Genomic DNA, 20,718 nt, shown 5'->3' on the forward strand with positions numbered 1-20,718 from the left:
AGGTTCCTGTCCTGTGTGACTGTCGGGAGACCCTGGCCGCTGCGGCGGCAGTGGGCAGCGCGCCCCTTCCCTTACCTCCGTGTCCCCAGGAGCACCGACCGGGTGGCGGTGCTTCCCTCTGTCTGATCAGTCTTCTGGGCGTTGGGAAGAGTAGCTGCTGACCCCTGTTGGTTGTGCTGGGTTTTGAGTGGTCCGTTTTTATAAAGAGTTCTGGAATGGGACCCCCTTGGTGGAGCAGGAATCAGTGAACACACACACACACACACGGATTTCTTATGGGCGGTCATATCTAATGATAACTGACTTGAGTGATAACTTTTAGCCTATACGTGACAGGGATAGTCACAGTATGTACCTAATTAGTGGGGTGGTAGTTCGTTTGGAAACAAGATACTACTTAGAAAGTATTCGAAGATCTCCTGTTAGTTGCACATACTCTGCATAGTTGATAAAACAAGACAGTCTTGTTTAGTAGCAATTACTCCCAACGTACAAACATCCGTTAAATAACTTGAGCAAAATTAATGTTCACATTTAAATCAAATGTTTAGTACTAAGTCTTGTTACAAATAGGACTCTTAAGTCAGTCAAAACCCATAACTACAGTTGCCCGCAGAGAATACTGTATCAACACTAGATTGTATTGCCAAACTCTGTATAAACTCTGGTATAGCAGGTGTAATAATTGATTACAATACTGGTTCCATTAAAGTTATTTTTATTTAGGAAACATTTTTTAAAACTTTTTTTGGATTTATAGAAAAGTGGCAGAGTAGCACAGAGTGGCTTTGTACTAAAGCAGTGTCTCCACTGTAAAGCAGCACTTCTTGTCTGTGCCAGCCATCATGCCAGGTGCTGGAAAAGGTGATTTTGAGATCTGGTTTAGGAGACAGCTATTTTAAGAAATGTGCTAGAACAGAGATCTGTAAATACAGAGGAAATTATACCTACTTGCCTTTTGGGTTGGTGGAATCTTGCAGAAAATAGCATTTGAGTGTGGTGGCAAGGGTTAGTAGGTATGTACTTTGTCAAAGGATGGGTTTCCCAAAAGGAGGACTCTGGTGACATAGACTCCTAATTTTTTTCTCTCCTTCAAGACAGTTATTTCCTGGTTAGGTGATAGAAAGAATCCACGATTGAGTGGAGCTGTGCAGCTCCAAGTGGTTCCTTGTCACTCAGTGTCAAATCAGTGTCTGTGACAGTGGATGTTTCTGAATGCAAGGTGGTGCTTCTTGCTGTGGAGTTCATACAGAGAACATGGCATGCTTGCTGTGTGCCAGCCATTGCCCCAAGTAAACTGATGGATAGTAATGGAGGACTAAGTGACTAGTTGGTATTGGCCGTACAATCTAGTGTTGCTACAGCATTCTCTGAGGGCCAGGTGTGTGGTGCCACTCAGTATTTGGGTGCCAACTGTAGGGATGGGTTTTGACTGACTTAAACAGAAGAGGCCTGTCCCGGAATATAGTAGATAGCGTTCAGAATTAGAGGGGCATGCTGGAGAAATGTGTTTGAAGAGAGACTGACTGAAGTTCTAGCACAAACTGCATCCTGTAAGTAGCCTGCCAGTTCCAGGCAGAAGGAGAGCAAGACCAGGCTTGGTCTGGGCCTTTGAAACCTCAAAGCCTATCTATAGTGACACACCCCCAAAGTGGAAACTTAGGGTTCTTTGGAAAGTCAGTTGTGTTAGATGGTGTTTTGCTAAGGCAGACACAGGTGAAAGGAGGTTCTGCTAAAACAAGCAGTGAAAGGACACAAGGTGAAGGGTTCTTTGCTAATGACACGTGTATTGGGATGCCTCACATTTCATAGTTGAACTCCGTTTGTCAGGATTCCGTAGAGAGAAACTCGACAAAAAACTTCTGTTGCTGTGCTACAGTTTGTGCCACTTCCTCACACTCAGGCTGATTAACAGTGATGTCAGCTGAGACAGACTTCAAGCTCTAAGACAAGACCCGTGGAGGACGCATGATGTTGGATGGGCGTATAAGTAGGCCCGGTGGGCAGTGACGCTGAGCTGGGCCTGCTTGCATAGCTAAATGCTTTGGCCTCACATCTTCACTCATCTTTGTTTTGCTGAGAGAGACATAGCCAAGAACTTCTGTCATTCCTACTGGTCTCTCCTGCTTTATGCCAGTTTGGCGAAGGCCCGGCAGTTCCTGTTAAGTTGTGCCACCGCTATTAGTATCCTGAGACTGTCCACTAAACTACTGGTGTATTTGTGAATTGTTTGCGAGTGGATTGAGCTGCCATTACTGAACTGTGAACTAAGCTATGGATTTCTAGACAATACAGACAGGTGTTGCTCAAAAGAACCATTTCTAAACAGGTTCACTTCTCCCATATCCTTTCTTTTCCACTAACCCCAGTGGGTGGTGGACTAGGAGAGAGGTTAAAACATTTTAAAACCCTCATTAAAAGTAGGCTTTTCCACCAGGCGTTGGTGGCGCACACCTTTAATCCCAGTGCTTGGGAGGCAGAGGCAGGTGGATTTCTGAGTTCAAGGTCAGCCAGGGCTATACAGAGAAACCCTGTCTTGAAAAAACCAAATCCAAAATCAAGCGCTAAAATGATCTCTCTCTTAAAAACCAAAACAAAGCAAAACAAAAAACAGAGTGAGTTCCAGGACAGCCAGGGCTACACAGAGAAATCCTGTCTCGAAAAAACCAAAAAAAAAGTAGGCTTTTCCAACAAGGCCATGCCTCCCACTTGTTCCTTGGAGTCTTCCCAGTGAGGCAAACTTTGGACGATCACAATGTACCTTGTCCTGCTTCTTTTTAATGGTGTTGATCTCTTTAATGATTATAGTATTTTCTGTCCTTGTTTTGTCCACAACTTGAAAGGTGTTCTTACCCCTTTCTTATATTGCCTGATTTTCAGAGCCTTGTGCTCTGTTTTTTTTTTGTCCTCACTATAAATCAAGTTATTATGATGTCTGGAAATTTTCTTACTTAAATATAAATTAGTCCATTGCTTTTATAGAAATTAATTTTTGAAGATTTATTTATTTATTTATTTATTTATTTATTTATTTATTTATTATTTATTTATTTAGTGTAAGTACACTGTAGCTGTCTTCAGACACACCAGAAGAGGGCATCAGATCTCATTACAGATGATTGTGAGCCACCATGTGGTTGCTGGGATTTGAACTCAGAACCTCTGGAAGAGCAGTCAGTGCTCCTAACTGCTGAACCCTCTCTCCAGCCATTACTTTTGAATTAAGCACTGCTGAGATTTTTCAGAATATGAGCAAACTACAGGTAGGTTGTTTGCCAGAATGTAACAAGTCTATTACCCAATAGGATACATGCCCCCCTCTGAAAGGTCATGAGTGAAGTCTTTCTGCATTTCTGTTAACATTGTGGTCTTTAAATGTCCCAGGAAAACTGTCTGTTACTCTCTGTGTGTAACATTCTAGAGGGTTTTTTTTTTTTTTTTTGGTATGTTACTTTTGCAAAATACCTGACAGAAACCCCCAGGGGAGAAATTTATTAGCTCATTGTTTGAGGAGCTGAAAGGAAAGAAAGCATGGTGAAGTTCATGGCCCAGCCCATAGAGTTAGGGAGCTGGAAGGAGGCAGGACAGGGTGATGGGGGACAGGGTGGTGGGGGACAGGGTGGTGGGGGACAGGGTCTTGGGGGGACAGGGTGGTGGGGGACAGGGTGATGGTGGCAGGGTGGTGGGGGACAGGGTCTTGGGGGACAGGGTGGTGAGGCTCACGGCAGTGCAGGGCATGTGCTGTGGACCAGGAAGCAGGGAAAACAGGTTGGAATCAAAGGTCTAACTTTGAAAGGCCTGCTCCTGGTTATCTTTGCTCAATATGCTCTACTTCCTAAATGATTTACAAGTTTAAAAATAAGGCCACAAGTTGTCACCAAGAGGTAAAAATGAGCATGTGGGGACATTCCAGGTTCAAATATCACACAACCCATATCTTACGTGTATACACCTTCATTAAAGATTTCTTTTGGTGAAAAGTGACTTATTTTTTGGTTATTATGCAACTGTACTGTCTCAGTATTGTAATTAGATTATGCTTCCAGCAGCTCTGTTTAACTATCCATTGTAACTACCTACAGTACAACCAAGATGTAGCTGCAAAGAAGATGGAGGGTGATGGCCATATCAGAGTAGAAAGGGTGTACAGGGTCTTAGAACTACATCCAGGATTTTCCTACATGTGCTTCTGGAGAAGGAATCCAGGGGAGATGGTAGACATGGATGGGTGGTCCCCGAAAGGAGGTTTCATTTTTCCTTTTTAGCATTGTTGGTTTTATGTACATGGTTATTTTCTCATGTATTATTACTTTTTAATAATTTGGTTTTCGCTGGGCAGTGGTGGCGCACGCCTGTAATCCCAGCACTTGGGAGGCAGAGGCAGGCGGGTTTCTGAGTTCGAGGCCAGCCTGGTCTACAAAGTGAGTTCCAGGACAGCCAGGGCTACACAGAGAAACCCTGTCTCGGAAAAAAAAAATTGGTTTTCTTGTGTGTACCCCAGAGAATTAGAAGTTTCTGAAATACTAAGGCCTTAGTACCAAGGAATAATAAAAGTTAATTAAAAAAAAACATAGAATTCAGTGGAAATAACAATGTTTTGAGCTCTTAGTTTGTATAAACACTTTTCATAATCTCATTTAGTCTCAGCATATTCTCTGAGCTGTGTACTACTTTTTATCAACTATGGTATACAGTTTAGGGTAAGGAGTTTGTGAAACTTAAATGGTGTTTCTGGGATTCCAGTCAAGGTAGTGCGACTACACAGCCCCTATTTGTAGGCACTAAGCCAGTACATTGACTTCCATAATATTTGAACATTTACTTACCTAACATTTGTTATTAACTGTTAGTCCTTAGGTGTCTGACTGTAGCCATTCGGCCCCCAAAGAGTCTTAGAGTCTTATTATTAAACATATTATTATGTGGTGGGGCCCGAGAGGAGGTAGGTTCAGGTTATGGCAGGAGTTAGGAAGGATACTTGTGGGGTACATGGTACCCTCAAAGAGGGCAGGATATTCTAGGAGACTGTGTATAGCTGGGAAATGCAGGTCAGAAGCAGGGCTCAAATTGTCAAGAGCTTTCAGGCTCGCTCACACTACTTTCATACCTTAAAATTGTAGTTGTTTATATGTGTACTTAGAGCAGACAGGAACTTATCATGGGATGTCTCTAACTTAGGTAATTAGAAACAGTCATGTACAGGTTAATAAAAGACTTAAATATTGAAGGTGAAACTGTAGAGTATTTAGAAGATAATCAGGGCAGTAGTTGTATGACTGATTGAGATTCTTGAATCTATCACAGAAGGAACAAGGGAAAAGAGTATGCTTGGTGCTGGGAGGTGGTGGCGCATGCCTTTAATCCCAGCACTTGGCAGGCAGAAGGCAGGCGGATTTCTGAGTTCGAGGCTAGCCTGGTCTACACAGTGAGTTCCAGGACAGCCAGGGCCACACAAAGAAACCCTGTCTCGAAAAAACCAAAAAAGACAAACAAGAGTATGCTTGGCAGTATTAGTATGGATGCTGGTATATGAAGCAGACCCGTCCAGAAATGATCAGACTCGATTGTGTGAGCACATGCTACTGGCCAAATGCTAAAACCATTCCGATGGGTAAGCAGTACATGTCAGTAAGAGTAGGAGACCAGGGCTAGGGAGATGGCAGGTAACAGTGATATCCACTGCAGCCTGATGAGCCCATATTAAGCCCAGTACAAGCTGGTGCATGTCTGTAATCCCAGCCTCCTAGTGAGGTGGACAGCACACAGGAGAAGTGCTACGAAGCTTGCAGGCTGGATAGCCAGGAACACAGCGCAGGGGCAGAACTAGGTGGAAGGTGAGAACTGACTACCAAGTTGCTCTCTAACGTCTACACATATGGCCCATTCCCCCCACCCCCAACACACAACAGGAAGGTGAAAATGTTGATTAGTATCTACTAGGAAGACCAAACTGTTGTGTAGTTAAAAAAAATTATGTGTGAGTATTCTGTGAGTATATATGCTCAGGCCAGAAGAGGACATCAGATCCCATTATGGATGGTTGTGAGCCAACACGTGGATGCTGCAAATTGAACTCTGGACCTCAGGAAGAACAGCTAGCGCTCTTAACTGCTAGCTGTTCTCTAGCCCCTGGTGTGTAATTTGTATATTAGGTTGGCAACAATGTAAACAACCTGAAAATATTGTTGGGAGGGCAGAAAACAAACAATACTTAAGTAAGGCAAGGAGTGTGGGTGTAAACTGGTAGTGATGTGGGTGCCCCTGGTGTGTAATTTGTACATTAGGTTGGCAACAATGTAAAAGGCCTGAAAATATTGTTGGGAGGGCAGAAAACAAACAAATGTAAGGCAAGGAGTGTAAACTGGTAGTGATGCAGTGCATACACGCCAGTTCATTAGTTCTCTGGAGTCTTTGTTGTCCTGTAGCCTTGAACTTGAAATCCCGCCTCCAGCACCTGAGTGTTCACATTCCTGCTCCTTGTCTTCCCTTCACCGTGCTAAGACAGTTTTTAGCATTCATGGAGATTTGATGCTTTTTTATTTTATTTTATTTTATTTTATTTTATTTTATTTATTTATTTATTTTGAGACTGGATTTTAACTATATATCCCTGACTCACAGAGATCTCTGTCTGCCTGTTGGCTTGGACCTTTAAACTCTGTGAAGGTAACATTCCCTCAGGGAAACATTGCCCCAGGGAATTTTACCTGAGCCCCTGGAGACAAATGCTAGAGTAAAGCCAGGTGTGTTGTGGACCGCTCCCATTCCAGCTGCTCTGGAGCCTGAGGGGACAATTACAGGCTTGACACTAGTCACACTTTATTACCTTGATAACCATAACTACCATAGAGGGAAGACCCTCTCAAACTAAAGGAACATGAATATAGAGGGGAAACAAGTAAATGTAGAAGACTGTATATTGTATTCTCCCCTGTCCTAATTTTTTAAGGTTCAGAAACACAAAGAAGGAAGCTGCATTATTGTTAAGAGTATAGACATCATTAATGAAAAGCAGTAAGGTTTGGAATGTAGCTTTCTGGGTTGTGCTTGTCTGGCATATGCAAAGCATTAGATCCATACTCTGCACTAAAAAAGGAAACACCAAAGCACCAAAGACAAAAGAGTCAAATTAGCTGCATTTTGTAGTAAGAGCAAAGTGGGGAGAGAGGTCTACATGGAAGGACTCAGTTGTAACACACGGTCTTCTTAAATTGGTCTGTGCTTCAGATCTTAGATTATTTCTGACTTGCACGCCTGTCTGTGTGGGTACTGTTTAAGTTTATATGAAAAAGGTAAGCTGGAGATGAAGATGTGATCTTGAAGTGTGAAAGACCTGTCAGGAAAACTGGTTTTTGATGATTTTGATGGTTATTTTTCTGGAGCACTTATTCTGTTTCAGGCACTGGTCTGAGCACGTTACTGCCAAGTTTATGTGCCACTAAGCAATTGATTTTCCTTCCTGTGGTGGCCTTACATCACCTGCCTTACACACAGCTTGCCCACGGGCAGGGCTGTAAGGGAGCAAGCAATCCACCTGTTTAATGCCATGTAGATTGAAAGGAAAAAAACATGCACAGGTAGACAAACCAAACCAAAGTCAGGTCAAGATAGGAATGAATGAGTTCACAGGAAGACTGGTGAGGGATGGTCTCCATTTCTTTCAAAGTTACTCTTTACCTTGTGGGTTTGTTTTCAAAGTAATACATGTCTTTATCATTCCAGCAGCTGACAGACTTCCTCAGCTTTTCTGTCTGGGCTGCTTATGTTACTCTACTTTGTGTAGACAGTTTGTTGAGAAAAGGTGCCATTTTGGGGAAATCAACACTTGCCAGTTTCCCCCCTTGATTTTGATATCCTTGATTTCTTTGTCATATTAAAATCCACTCTGGAGATTTTGTTTTATAACCATCAGTTAAAGCATAAAGTTAAGCTGTCATGGTGTCACTGCCACCGTTTGGAAGGTTATGTGGAGGAAGAGAACTGTGTTTTCAGCATCCTCATATGCCAAGCCAAGTGCACTTCAGAACCAAGCAGTACTACTGTTTTTGTTTAATAACCAAAGTGCTAAAATTGTCACTATCTTGATTTGTCAAGCATTTGCAGTTAGGAGATGTTATAGTTTCTGACAGACTTAGTCTCTTATCAAGAAGGTGACAGACCATGAGAGACCTTCCACAACAGTTGTCTGCATTTAAGACACAAGTGATCATAGGTGACCCCTTCTAGGTGAATGCAGAGTATATATGCAGGTATATGTAGGTACATGAAAGTACATGTAGGTATATGTTGGGCTTTAAAATAGCAATGTTTTAGGTACTCAGGTTCCTGTTTTGTTGCCATTTGTAGAAGCTAGATACTCTCCATGCTCTAATTCTTAATACTTGGCAGCATGTTTGATGTTCATACTTCTCTTTTGTTTCCTCTTAGACAGTGCATCTTTTTTTTCTTTTTTCTTTTTTGTAAAAATTGTTTTAAATATAGCTAGGTAAGGTGAGTGCAGTGGTTTGGTCATCACGTGTAACCCAAGCTCCGCATGCTCTTCAGTTACTGTTATGTAGAAAGAACCGATAACTATGACTGGAACTGTGTGGCTGAAATCTAGAAACAGTAGCAGCCACTTCTCTGGAGGTACACAGTTCAGTAGTGGTTTCTGCTGATTGTGACTTATGGAGCAGAATTTGAGGTATATTGGATCAATTATTTTTCAATGAAGAATATCAGTTAAAGGGAGTGCATGCTAATTTAAAATATAATTATAAGACCATTAGAATTTAAAGTAAGGTGTAATGCAGTTTTAAAAATAGCTTAGAAATTTTAGGTCATTGAAAGAAGGAAATAGAAATGACAGTCTTTTCTAAAATGAGATCAGGTGATTTTCATTAAGAATCTTCAGAAACGGGATCTGGTATCTTTTATGTATTTATTGTAACACCAGTACAGTGCTTGCTAAAAGTGTTGACATTGGAAGTAATTTTGGGGGGGGGGATTTTTTTTTTTTCCCAGACTGGGTTTTTCCATGTAGCCTTGGCTATCCTGGAACTCACTCTGTAGACCAGGCTGGCCTTGAACTCAGAAATCCGCCTGCCTCTGCCTCCCTAGTGCTGGGATTACAGGCGTGTGCCACCACCACCACCACCACCACCACCACCACCACCACCACCACCTGGCCATTATGTTCTTTGATTGGCTCTCACCCTCAACATACTTCTCCTTTACAGCTCTAGGGTTCAGAACGTAAGCATTAAATGTATATTCTCATTCTCTCTCTCTTTCCCCCTCCCCCTCTCCTTTCTCCTTCCCTTTCCTTCCTCTACCTACACTATTCTCTTAAGTCACCTTTTTCCTCTTCTTGTGAGAGTTGGGCTTATCCTGTCTCTGACTAATTCTGTCAAATCCCTCTCTGATTTGCTACTTAATTTGACATCACTGTCAAACAAGGCCACTTCCTTCCGCAAACTAACTTTATCTTCCTTTTTTGGGGGGATTAAAGGTGTGTACTAAGGGTGTGCCAGCATTCCAGCCATATCACACAGACCTACACGATCTTTGGATGTGATCCCTTGCCAGAGCAGCCTTGTTTCTGGGTTAACATGCTAATTCATTTTAGTTTTTATTTGAGAACTATTCTAAACTTAATAGAAAAATGTGAGAACAAACCCAGAAAAATTTCTAGGCTACCTGTTTATGTAACTTACAGTGATTTATCTGTTGTTAGTTTGTATTCTCTCCTCCTGCTTTGCTCTGTTGGAGATTAAACCCAGACCCTTGTACAGGTACAGAGCAGAGCCTATATCACTGAGTTGCATCTCTGGTGCTGCCCTCTTGTTTTCTCATTTTGTCTCTTTTCCTAGACATCTAATCTTCATATACACATGCTCCTCCTCTCTGTCTGTATCTAAATCCAGCCCCACATATGTATGCCTCATAATCCTTTGCTCAGGAACATTCAGTTGATAATAACCTCTTAAGAGCAGACATATTCTTAACTGGGTAAGATATTGCTTTCCTTTAATACCAGCATTTTGAAAGGCAGAAGCAGGAGGATCTCCATGATTTCCTGGCTAGCTATGCCTACATAGTGAGACCCTGCCTCAAAAAAGCCAAACCAAATCATGAGAAATCTAATAGAAATGCCCTTTTGTATTACTGCAGTAGTCCTATCATTTTTGTAAATGTACATAGACAGTTATTGTGAGTTGACATAAAATGTCTTTATTACATTTATCATTGCTAGCACAGGATCTAGTCTTCAGATACTATATCTAGTCTTCATGTCTCTTTAGCCTCCTTCAATAGTCTGTCTTTCATGACATTGAGGTTTTGAGACTGGTGCACCTTCTCACCATTTTGTTTCTTTAAACACAACACTCCTGGGATTGTGCTCATTGGTTGTTTTGTCTTAGTCAGAGGCGTTGTAGTCTTGGCTGATGTGAAGCATGTGGGATGTGAGGCTATCATGATGCCACAGCTTGGGATGCACAGTGTCCATTTGCCCTCCACTGAGCATGCAGATTTTGATTACCCAGCCAACATAGTACCATTTATTTTTTTCCCACTTCACAATTACTACAATTATTTTCTTACCTTGGAACTAGTCAGTAGTTGGTGGAGAGATAGTTTAATCATGCAAACGTTGTATTCCATATAAATATTCTCTTAGGCTTAGTTGTATTGATGAATCTTTTTCCCTTTGTAGTATTCCTTTGTGTTTGTCCGTTGCCCCTGTATTCTAAAGGGAGCTGACCTTTAGGTCCCCTTGCCTGCCTTCTCACCTTTACTACATCACTCTGAGACCACTTACTCATTCATCGGTCCATCCATCCATCCATCCATCCATCCATCCATCCATCCATCATTCCTTTGTCAAGTCATTGAAATGCATTTTTCATTCAGATTTTTAACAAGTTGATAGTGCTTATTCTTGCTTCTATGTCGTCCTAACATTTTTATTTAAGGTATCTCTCTTTTTTTGTGCTATCGGTTCATCATGGCCAGTCCTGGGGTCAGCTGGGCCCCATTGAGTGGAGAATGAGCACCTAGTGTGCTCATGAGGTGTTACTGGTTCTCCAGCCAACACCAACTCTTTTTTTGTTTAATATGAGATCCTGGGAGCCATAGGTAGCTTTCTTAGTGTCTGGTGTTCATGCTATTTGACCAGGCTGAGATCTCAAACATCTGACTATAATTATATTACACTGACTGCTTGTATTTGTATTCTTTTGATAGCGCTCATCATTTTCTATTATTTCAATAATGGGAAGCAACTTTTTTTCTTAAACTTCATACTTAGTCAACTTCTTTCCTAAATGATATTTTGGAAAGTATAGAAAAAAATGCCAGGATTTGGAGAAAAGAATTACCTATAATTTCACCACTGAGAGGAAAAAATTAACCTTATTATATAAATGGACTTGAGTAGAACTATATTCATTTAAAAATTTAATGCTGAACATTTTCTACTTCTAAATATACTTTCTTAACACTTAGATCTTTGGTACCTAATAATTTATATTCCAAATGTCTTGAGGCTTGATAGTTTTATATGGTGTGTTAGCTTATTGACATCTGGAATTACAGTGTTTTCCAGATTTCTTCCAAAATTAGTAGTTCTAGTCGTTTTTTCCCTGCAGTTCTTTGTGCTCCATCTCTTCTCCCAGACCTGACAGGTTTAAGCAAGAGCAGTGTTACACTCCTTTCCCTCTGTCGCTTTTGTTTTTGATACAGTCCCTCAGATTTATATTTTCAAAATCCCATTTTCCTATTTTTCTGCTTCATTTAGAAACAAAACCTATTACTAAGAATACAGTGTTGAAGTGCTTATTGGTCCATCTTGGCAAGGAAGGGACTTTTGATGGAATTTAGGAATCTTAGTCCTTCCTTCTTGTGTTACAACAGGAAGATGAAACTGCCCTGTGTCTTCCGTCTGGCTTGGCACCGTTGAGATCAAAGCAAAGACCTTCTCTTGGTAGCTTAGTGTTCTTTTTCATGCGTGTTAAAATTTTCACTGTAATGTTTCTTTAATTTTGTGCTGCCATCTCTTCCACTCTCCTCAGCATTCATACATAATATGTTTCATTTTGCTTTTGAAAGAGAAGAAGGGAGAATTTAAGGGACATAGTCTAACTTTTTTCATGGAATAATTTTTTTTTAAATGGCTGCATTATAAATTCTTGAAATCCAGGGTCTAATGGAAACACTTAATGAAGAAAGAGGGGCTCCATCCCATGTAACCTCCCCACCTCTGTTTTTAGAGAATAGACCATTTAAACTAAATTAAGTAAAGGACATAAATTCTGTTGTTTCAGTTTTAATATTTCATGACTGATTTTATAGATGAAGTTATATTTTATAATAAATAGGAAGAAGAATTTATACAGCCTGTTCTAGTTGATGTGAAACAGCAAATCCCATTTCTCTCTAGCTGTAAAGAAAATTCATTATAATGTCTTTAGTTGTAAGAGATGGTTTCATTGTGATTAGTTACAGTGATAATAAAACAACCTTTTCAGATATCATGAGACACACTGGTAACTCATGATTTTAACGACATTGAAGTTTTCTCATTTTTTTACTCAGTCATCACGCCTTTACCTTATCCCTTTTATTTCTTTTCTTAAAAATTAGATGGAAATACTACCAAAGTATTGATTTTAAAAAATGCCTTTAAAAAGATAGATTGAATTTTAACTTTTTGTGGAGATTTTTTCTGAGTGTGAAACATATTTGTCAGAGATAGCCAATATAAAGTTGTCATAAAGTTAATTTAATGACTGGATTGTTTTAATGTATTTAGAAAGTAGTACTTCAGATGTGGAAGGACTTAACAAAGGGCAGGTGTGAGGGATGAGCTAATTGTAGAGTACCTGCTTCCCAAGTGATTATCCTGTGGGCAGTCGGTCTCCACAGGGAGTAGTGTAAGGATGGGAATTTCAGATGATGGTAGGATGCTGGTGGACCTGCTCTGCTTTGTCACCGAGCTTTGATCCTGATCATTACGGCATTTCAATATTGTTTTAATTCTAGATTAAGCACTAAAAAAATTTGAATTTTTCATTTGTAGGGAAAATTGAATTAGATATTGAAATATTTACATGGTTTTCCTCTGGAATAGAAAGAAAATTCTGGTTTAATTTGGGTGAGAATTCTAGTTTTTTCTGATTTCTAGGCTTGGGAGTATGCGGTTCTAGCCTGCGTATCTTTAAATATTCTTAGACTCTGCCTAGAGAAGGTTCTTTGAAGATTTATTTATAAACTATGAATTCTTGTTTTTAAATTATGTATATGTAGGGTATCTGAATGTGGGTTTGTGCAACAAGGTTTATGCAGAAGATAGAGGCATTGGATTCCTTGGAGTTGGAGTTGTGTGATATTGAGTTTTTGCCCAGTTGATGTGGGTGCTAGGAACTGAACTTGGGTCCTTGATTCATCTGTCCAGCTCTGGAGTCATCCTCATTGTCTTCTCCCCTTCCCCCTCCCCTCCCTCTCCCCCTCCTCCCCTTCCCCCCTTTCCTCTCCCCTCCCTCTCCCCTTCCCTGTCCTCCTCCTCCCCCTCCCCTTCCTTTCTCCTCTTTTTCTTCATCCTTCTATAGAGCTAGAAATGGCATGTCTGATATATTAGTGGTAGCACTTACACAGGTTGTATGCTGAGTGAATGGCTCTATATCCCCTACACTTGAATGCTTTCCAGTACCAGTAGGCTTAAAGTTAATTGTGTAGTGACAGTAACCAGTGGACTGTGTATGACCTAATTCCCCACATGGACTGTTCCTCCAGTTTGGGCATGCTAAATTTTTGAGTCTAACTAGAAAGGAATTCCTACTGCTGGTAGCTCTGTGGCAAGCTGTTGGCTCAGTAGATTCTAGAGGCAGCATGATTCCATCCCAGTGAGTGTATTCTTCAGGATATAGTAAAATATTTCCTTTAATATGCATCTGGAATTTAAAGTTGCTCTACCTCATCAATTAATTAGGTAATTCTTTAGTAACTTTTGATTTAGTTTTTTGTTATAAGGGATACCACATCTCATTTTTTGGAGTAGGAGAGATAAATGTAATTGCTATTTTATTGTAGTAAGTGGCGAGGAATTCTGCCCTGGTAAGGAATTTCATGTGGCTGATACCATTAGGACGTCAGTACTGCTGTGCTAGTACGGAAGCCTCCTGTTCAGGTAGGAAGGAAAACATACAAATGCCAGTAAAGGAGGTGTGCTCCTGGGCCAGGCCTTCATTTGAGGAGCCAAACAGAGAGAATGGTTTTATGCTCGTTATCTATTGCCTATAACGAGATGTGACTTTATTATCCCGCTCTTCCTGTGGGTTGGGTGTCAGGCAGTGAGCTTGGATAGGTAGCTCTGGTTTCAGGTTTCTTCTGTGGCTACAGTGAGATTTTTGTAGGAGTTGTCATCCGAAGGTCTAATGACTCAGGGTAGATAGTCTGCTACTCAGGTAATTTTTTTGGCAATTTGAGGGAACCTCCAGTTTTTCACTGACTTTGGGGAAGAGGCTTAACATTTTTGCCCATGGGCCTCTGCCAGGCTGCACAGGTGTTCTTACTGTATATAGTTGGTACTTCTTGAAGTCATGATCCCTGGGGGAGGACAGGTGGGAAGCATGGCTACGTGGGGACTGAGTCTAGGTAGAATGCACTCTTAGTGCTCATGCTTTTACAAGACACAAAGTTCAGCATACTGAAAGGGAACTAAGCCTTTTGAAAGAGTAACAAACACTTTGTAGGTTCATTTAAACTTGTCAGACACAGCTTTGGGCAATTTTATACAGAGCTTCATTTATTTATTTATTTATTTATTTATTTATTTATTTTTGTTTTTTTTTGTTTTTTGTTTGGTTTTTTCGAGACAGGGTTTCTCTGTGTAGTCCTGGCTGTTCTGGAACGCACTCTGTAGACCAGGCTGGCCTCGAACTCAGAAATCCACCTGCCTCTGCTTCCCAAGTGCTGGGATTAAAGGCGTGTGCCAACACCGCCAGGCGCTTCATGTATTTATAATTGAAGAATTAGTGTTGTAGTCTCTTAGGACAGTGAGGAGATAGAGTTGTTGGAACCCAAGTATTCATGAAGTAGTTCTGTGTGAATAAGGCAGGCTCTCATATGTCCATTTATGAAAAAGTACCCCTAGAGTTATCTAGTAAATGTATTTTAGTTTGTTAAATATATCCTTGACAGAATTATTCATTCAACTTTATAATACAACTATAAGGATTTTCCTGGAAGAGTATTGTTTTGCCTTGTAGGATCAGAGACTGTATTCTGCGAGCTCTTTTCCAAATTGATGTTTCTGCTTGGAGAGGCCTAGCAGGGGAGGGCTGGGCACACATAGCACCTCCAGTTCCCCGAGACTGCACATCAGCAGTAGAAGGCTTTCATAGGCAGACACTAGGAGTGGACTCCAAATTGGGGTAGATGACACCATCCTAATATCGGTTCGGCAGGAAGTCCAGTTTGAAATGGCGGATTGAGAGAGAACTGTCCTGTCTTTTACTCAGCTGCTGCAGCTCTTCGTTATGTGTGCAGCCTTGTGTTTCAAGAGGAAAGAATCCTTCTTGATAGGATTATAACTTCTAGGACTTACGCTTTTTTGAATTTCTCAAGGGGAAAGGTCATGAGACTGTTAATTTCTGTGCATGTGTGTGTACAGGAAGGGTGATGGGTAAGAGACTGGGACTGGGGGTAGGAGACGGTGGGTTCTTGTGCAGTTGGTATGTGTCTGTGTGAGTGACTCAGTGGAAGCTGAAGAGCTGTGTTGTCTTTATGATACCTTTAAGAGAAGACACAAGACCCAGAGAAATGAAGACTAGTACTTGGAACGAGTGACAAGTGAACAAGGCTGGCAAGGATGCCAGGGGGGCATCAGGTTGCCTGGGGGCAGTGAGCACTTGAGCCTGCTTTCTAAAATGTTCCTCCAAATCACTGCAAGAGACTTCTGGAAGAAGTGGCCACCAGGTGTCATCAGAAGGCTGCTAGTGATGTGCTTTATTTTTGTTCTTCAAAAGTCTGTTTCTTCTTTTTTCTAGAGTATTTTTCCCTTAAAACGTGAGGGATGACTAAGTTAGATACTTTATTTTTTGTTAGTTTCTAGATGATATTAACCTTATTAATAATTATAGGTAAGATGAAATTAATAAGAAAGTGTTATATATAACTTATTTTTGCAGTCAGGAACAAATGCTTAAAGGTGTGTTTGTGTGCACATGCGTGTGTGTCTGTGTTGTTGGACTCAGAATATTGCTCGTGTTAGGCCAGTGCCACAGCACTAAGCCCCACTCAGCCCCAGTGTGCATGCTTGTGACTGTGTGCTTGTGGTGGTCTGCGTAGATGGTAAGTCATGACTTGGTCGAGGAAACATAATGCTTGAAGAGGATTGGTTTTAGTAACACATTCTGCTACCAAAAAAAATATGCCAACTTGTGGGTTCCAGAGATTGTACTCTGTAATCATGTCTGGCTTGGTAGCAGGCATCCTCTAAGCCATCTCTCTGGGCCTGGGTCCACTGTCTTAGTCCACATATAGACTAGGTTTTTCAGTCTTGAAAGTCTGTTGAGGAACGACTTCTAAGATTTATTTTATTTTGTTTTTATAGTTTTACAAATGACAGTGTGTCAAGAAGGAGATTATGCTTTTTTTTGTTGTTACTAGGAGAATGAGGGTGTTTTCAGATAATAGTAAGTTTTTAGTAAGTGTTTGTTGTATGAATGAATAATATCTTCAGAAAAATGAGCCCTTTAATGGTTGTATTCAGGTGATCTTTGAATCTTTCAAGAAGAAAGAAGATGATCTTGTTCCCATCTCCACTGGGAATGTGATACTTGTTCTAATAACCTCTCTAATGAATTTTTAAAGTCTATATTAGCATAAACTCTCATTTCCGCTTAATCCTTTTTACATCACTTTAAAGTACTTATTAAAACTACTCTGCACTCCTGCCCACTCTGTTTCCATTCTACATTTTATAACTTAATGACTGCAGCAAACTCTTTGTGCCTCTAGATGGCCCCTGGCTCCAGTGCTGACCTTGAGTGTTAATTTTTTCAGAAATGGTGACTATGATCTGGAATGGGTTGAGCCAGCTGCCCGTTGTATAAACTGCCGTGTGGTAGAAAGCTGGCCTGTGAGGAGCTGCCTGTCCTTCCTCTGCATGTCCATACATTGGCTGCAGTCTTGGGCCAGTTGAGTTTTAACTGTTTCTGCCCACCTCTCAGCAAAGCAACAACAGTAGCCAAATGTAATTCAAAATAGTAAACTCTGACCACCCCCCCCCCCAACTCCAGGCACATTTCGTTTCTTCAAAGATTTTGATAAACTTCAGTTAGATTGAATGCTCTACTTGGATGTATGATTTTTGTTCATTTATCTTCACTTTGTATCTTCACAATCAATATGTGGCTTTATATACATCTGGTACATTCCAGTAGAAAATGTTCCAATAGATAATGAATTTATGCCATTGTGGAATAGTTTGATATGGTGGACACTGTGTGTGTTTGTGTGTGTGTGTGTGTGTGCTGTTAGGTGTTTCGTTTTTTTTAAATTTTTTTGTTTGCTTTTGTTTGTTTTTTGTTATTTTCTTTTTAGGAGACAGGGTTTCTCTGTGTCGCCCTCTCTGTCCTGGAACTCACTCTGTAGACCAGGTTGTCCTTGAACTCAGAAATCCACCTGCCTCTGCCTCCCAAGTGCTGGGATTACAGGTGTGCGTCACCACCGCCCAGTGTGTTTTGTTATTTTCATGTAATGAGATGTTGGATAATTTCATTAACCTAAAAAGCAATCAAAAACCAGCAAATAATACTTTTCCTTTTTGTTTTAGGGCTTTTTGAACCATTATATAGAATATAATTAAGAATTTCGTTGTTTTGCCACTGTCTGCATTGTGCTTGTACCTGCAACAGAATATGCATTCTGAACACACATCTGTTGTTCTTTGGTGCACTGTTGATAGAACGATACTTTTGTGCCTTTACTCACTTTTATATCATCATCAGCAGTTTACTTCATATTCCTCACCTGGGTGTTTTTGAAGTATGACCTAGATATTGTTTATTTCATTTTTAAACACCTGGGTACGAGACTTATATGGCAAGGAGGCATGCACTTACATACTTACTCTGTCTGTCTGTCTGTCTGTCTGTCAATCTCCATATCTCACTATCTATTAGATCTCATTGTATAGCGCTGGTTGTCCCTGGAACTCACTATACAGACCACACTGGCCACACAGAGCTCCTCCTGTTTTTGCCTGTCAAGTACCAGGTTTAAAGGTGTGTGCCATTATTCATTTTAGTAGTATATAAGCGCCTGAAATACTGTAGGCCTGTGGGATAGATGGGTGAAAAAAATAAACCATGCTTTACATTCAAGCATTGGGGAAAGAGATAATCATATTCCCAAATAACCATAATGGGAAAGGTATTGATTTTATCAAAGTTTAAAGCTTTTTTATAAAAATATCATAAAATGAAAAATGAATAATAAATGAAAAATAATTAAAATGAAAAGAGATAAAATATTATAGAACATATCTGACAGTTGATTTCATATTTGGAATTCATGTGAAAATTCTACTGCTCAATAAGCAAATAACCCATTAAAGAAATGAGCAAAAGACCAGCAAAACACATGAGCTGTCACTGCTGTACACACCCACTAGCATGACTGAATTTAAAAAATAGACATATATTTCATGGGATCTCAACACATGACATGTAGCAGTTTAGTACAACTACTTTGAAATCAGTCAGTTTCTCATAGAGTTAGATCTGTTCTAGGTATTTACTTAAAAGAAATGAAAACCATATTTGTGAAAAGACATGTATAAGAATGCTGACAAAATTTTTAATCATAGTAGCAACAAAAAGAAATAGATCAGATGTCCATCAGCAGAGTTCTGTTGTATCTCTGCAGTTGGTCACACTCTGCAAGTTAGTGGGACATTGAACTGACACGTGCAGCCAAGAATACCTTTCTGAGCAAACTGCGGCCACACTCCTTCCCCACAGTCCTTGTTATGTATGAGTCCTCTCAGGAACTTCCAGGACAGACTTGCTTGTCTACTGTGGAAGAATTCTAACCTGTAGTTGGGGTGTAATTGGGGGTGAGCTTTGGTGAGGAGTGAGGTATGCTTCTGGAAGTGGACTGTAAAGGGCATGCAGGAGACATTTTTAGGGAATGTTGAGTAACAGAGCTCTGTATCAGTACTGGGGATTGAGTCTAGGGCTTCCTTCATTCCAGGTCAACAATACTGCTAAGCAGTATTCTCAGCTCCACCTTTATTCCCCTGAGACCAGGTCTTACTATATAGTCCTTGGCTGTCCTGGAACTTACTCTGTAGACCAGGCTGGCACAGAGTTCAATCCGCTTCTGCCTTCTGGGCTCTGGAATTAAGGGTGTGCACCACCACTGTCCTGCCTCTTCTCCACTTTTGTTTTTGGTTTTTTGGTTTTTTGGTTTTTTGGTTTTTTTGAGATAGGGTTTCTCTGTATAGCCATGGCTGCCCTGGAACTCACTCTGTAGACCATGCTGGCCTCAAACTTAGAAATCCTCCTGCATCTGCCTCCCAAGTGCTGGGATTAAGGGCGTGTGCCACCACCGCCTGAGTGTTTTAATAGTACTTTTGTTCCTGCACTTGTGTGTCAAAGCCTCTGGAGGTCAGAGGGACAATTTTTGGAGAATGATGGTATTTCTTTGCTATCATGTGGTTTCCAAGCTTGGCACATAGGTTTGATGTCAACTGCTTTTAACTGCTGAGCCATTTTTGCCAACTCTGAGCTTGTTCCTTGACCGTGGTGTTTGTGAAGAACCTCTGGATACCGAGCTTCTTAGTTTTTCTTCTACCCCAGCCCTCCACTAGCAGTGTGGGGAGGCTTTGGCTGCTCCATACCCCCATTAACATTGGTTGTGATTAGCTTTCGTGTTTTTAAGACAAAGTCCTGCTGTGCTGCTCTGACTGGCCTTGCTTAACTCAAATGGCCATCATGCTTTGAACTTCCTGGTGCTGTGCATTAGGCTCTTGTGACAGAATTTCATTTTGATCTGACTTTTGTTCATATCTATTCTAGATGCTGGAAAGCAGCACCTTATTGTGGTCCTGACTGCAGTTCTCTAAGAGCTAATGATGTATTATTATGATTGTTTTTTATTTCATGTGCTGTTGGCCATTTTTGTATTTCCGTTGGAGAAATTTATAACCAGATTCTTTGTTTATTGTGAAATTGTCGTAAGAATTCTTTGAATAGTCTAGGAGCAAATGTTTTATCAGATATATGATTAAAAAAATCAGTCCCGTTCCAGAGTTCTTGTTACACTTTCTAATTGGTGACCTTTATAGCATATTGTCCTTGGAGGCTTATAGTTTAGAAAAAAGTCTGACTTTTTTCTTCTATTATTTTATTTATTTGATTCTTGTCTTAGATATTATTTTTTTGCCTTAGATATTATTTTTTGTTTTCTACTTATAAGCAAGGTTTTATTTTTGTCATTTGTGGAAAAAGTAGTTAAATAGTGAAAAATGTCATTTTGTTTGAGACCATAATATACCAATGACTTTTTATTAACATCAAATAAAATATAATTTGGCTAAAAGTTTCAATCATAGTATAAAATAAATGGAAATGATATGTGTTAATTTAATTATCATAATGAAAAATAAAATCAATAATATTGATTTTAAGGCATTTTATTCAGGATAATTCCCTTCTTCTCCAAAACTTA

General features: G+C 40.3%; 1 protein-coding gene across 3 annotated transcripts in view; it reads left to right on the top strand.

The window, feature by feature from the left end:
- The window catches only part of Znf407 (zinc finger protein 407), a 395,230-nt gene that overhangs the window by 680 nt on the left and 373,832 nt on the right, over positions 1 to 20,718 (top strand). The window lies entirely within an intron of this gene.

This window comes from Apodemus sylvaticus, chromosome 13 (genome assembly GCF_947179515.1).
Source record: "Apodemus sylvaticus chromosome 13, mApoSyl1.1, whole genome shotgun sequence".
NCBI lineage: Eukaryota > Metazoa > Chordata > Mammalia > Rodentia > Muridae > Apodemus > Apodemus sylvaticus.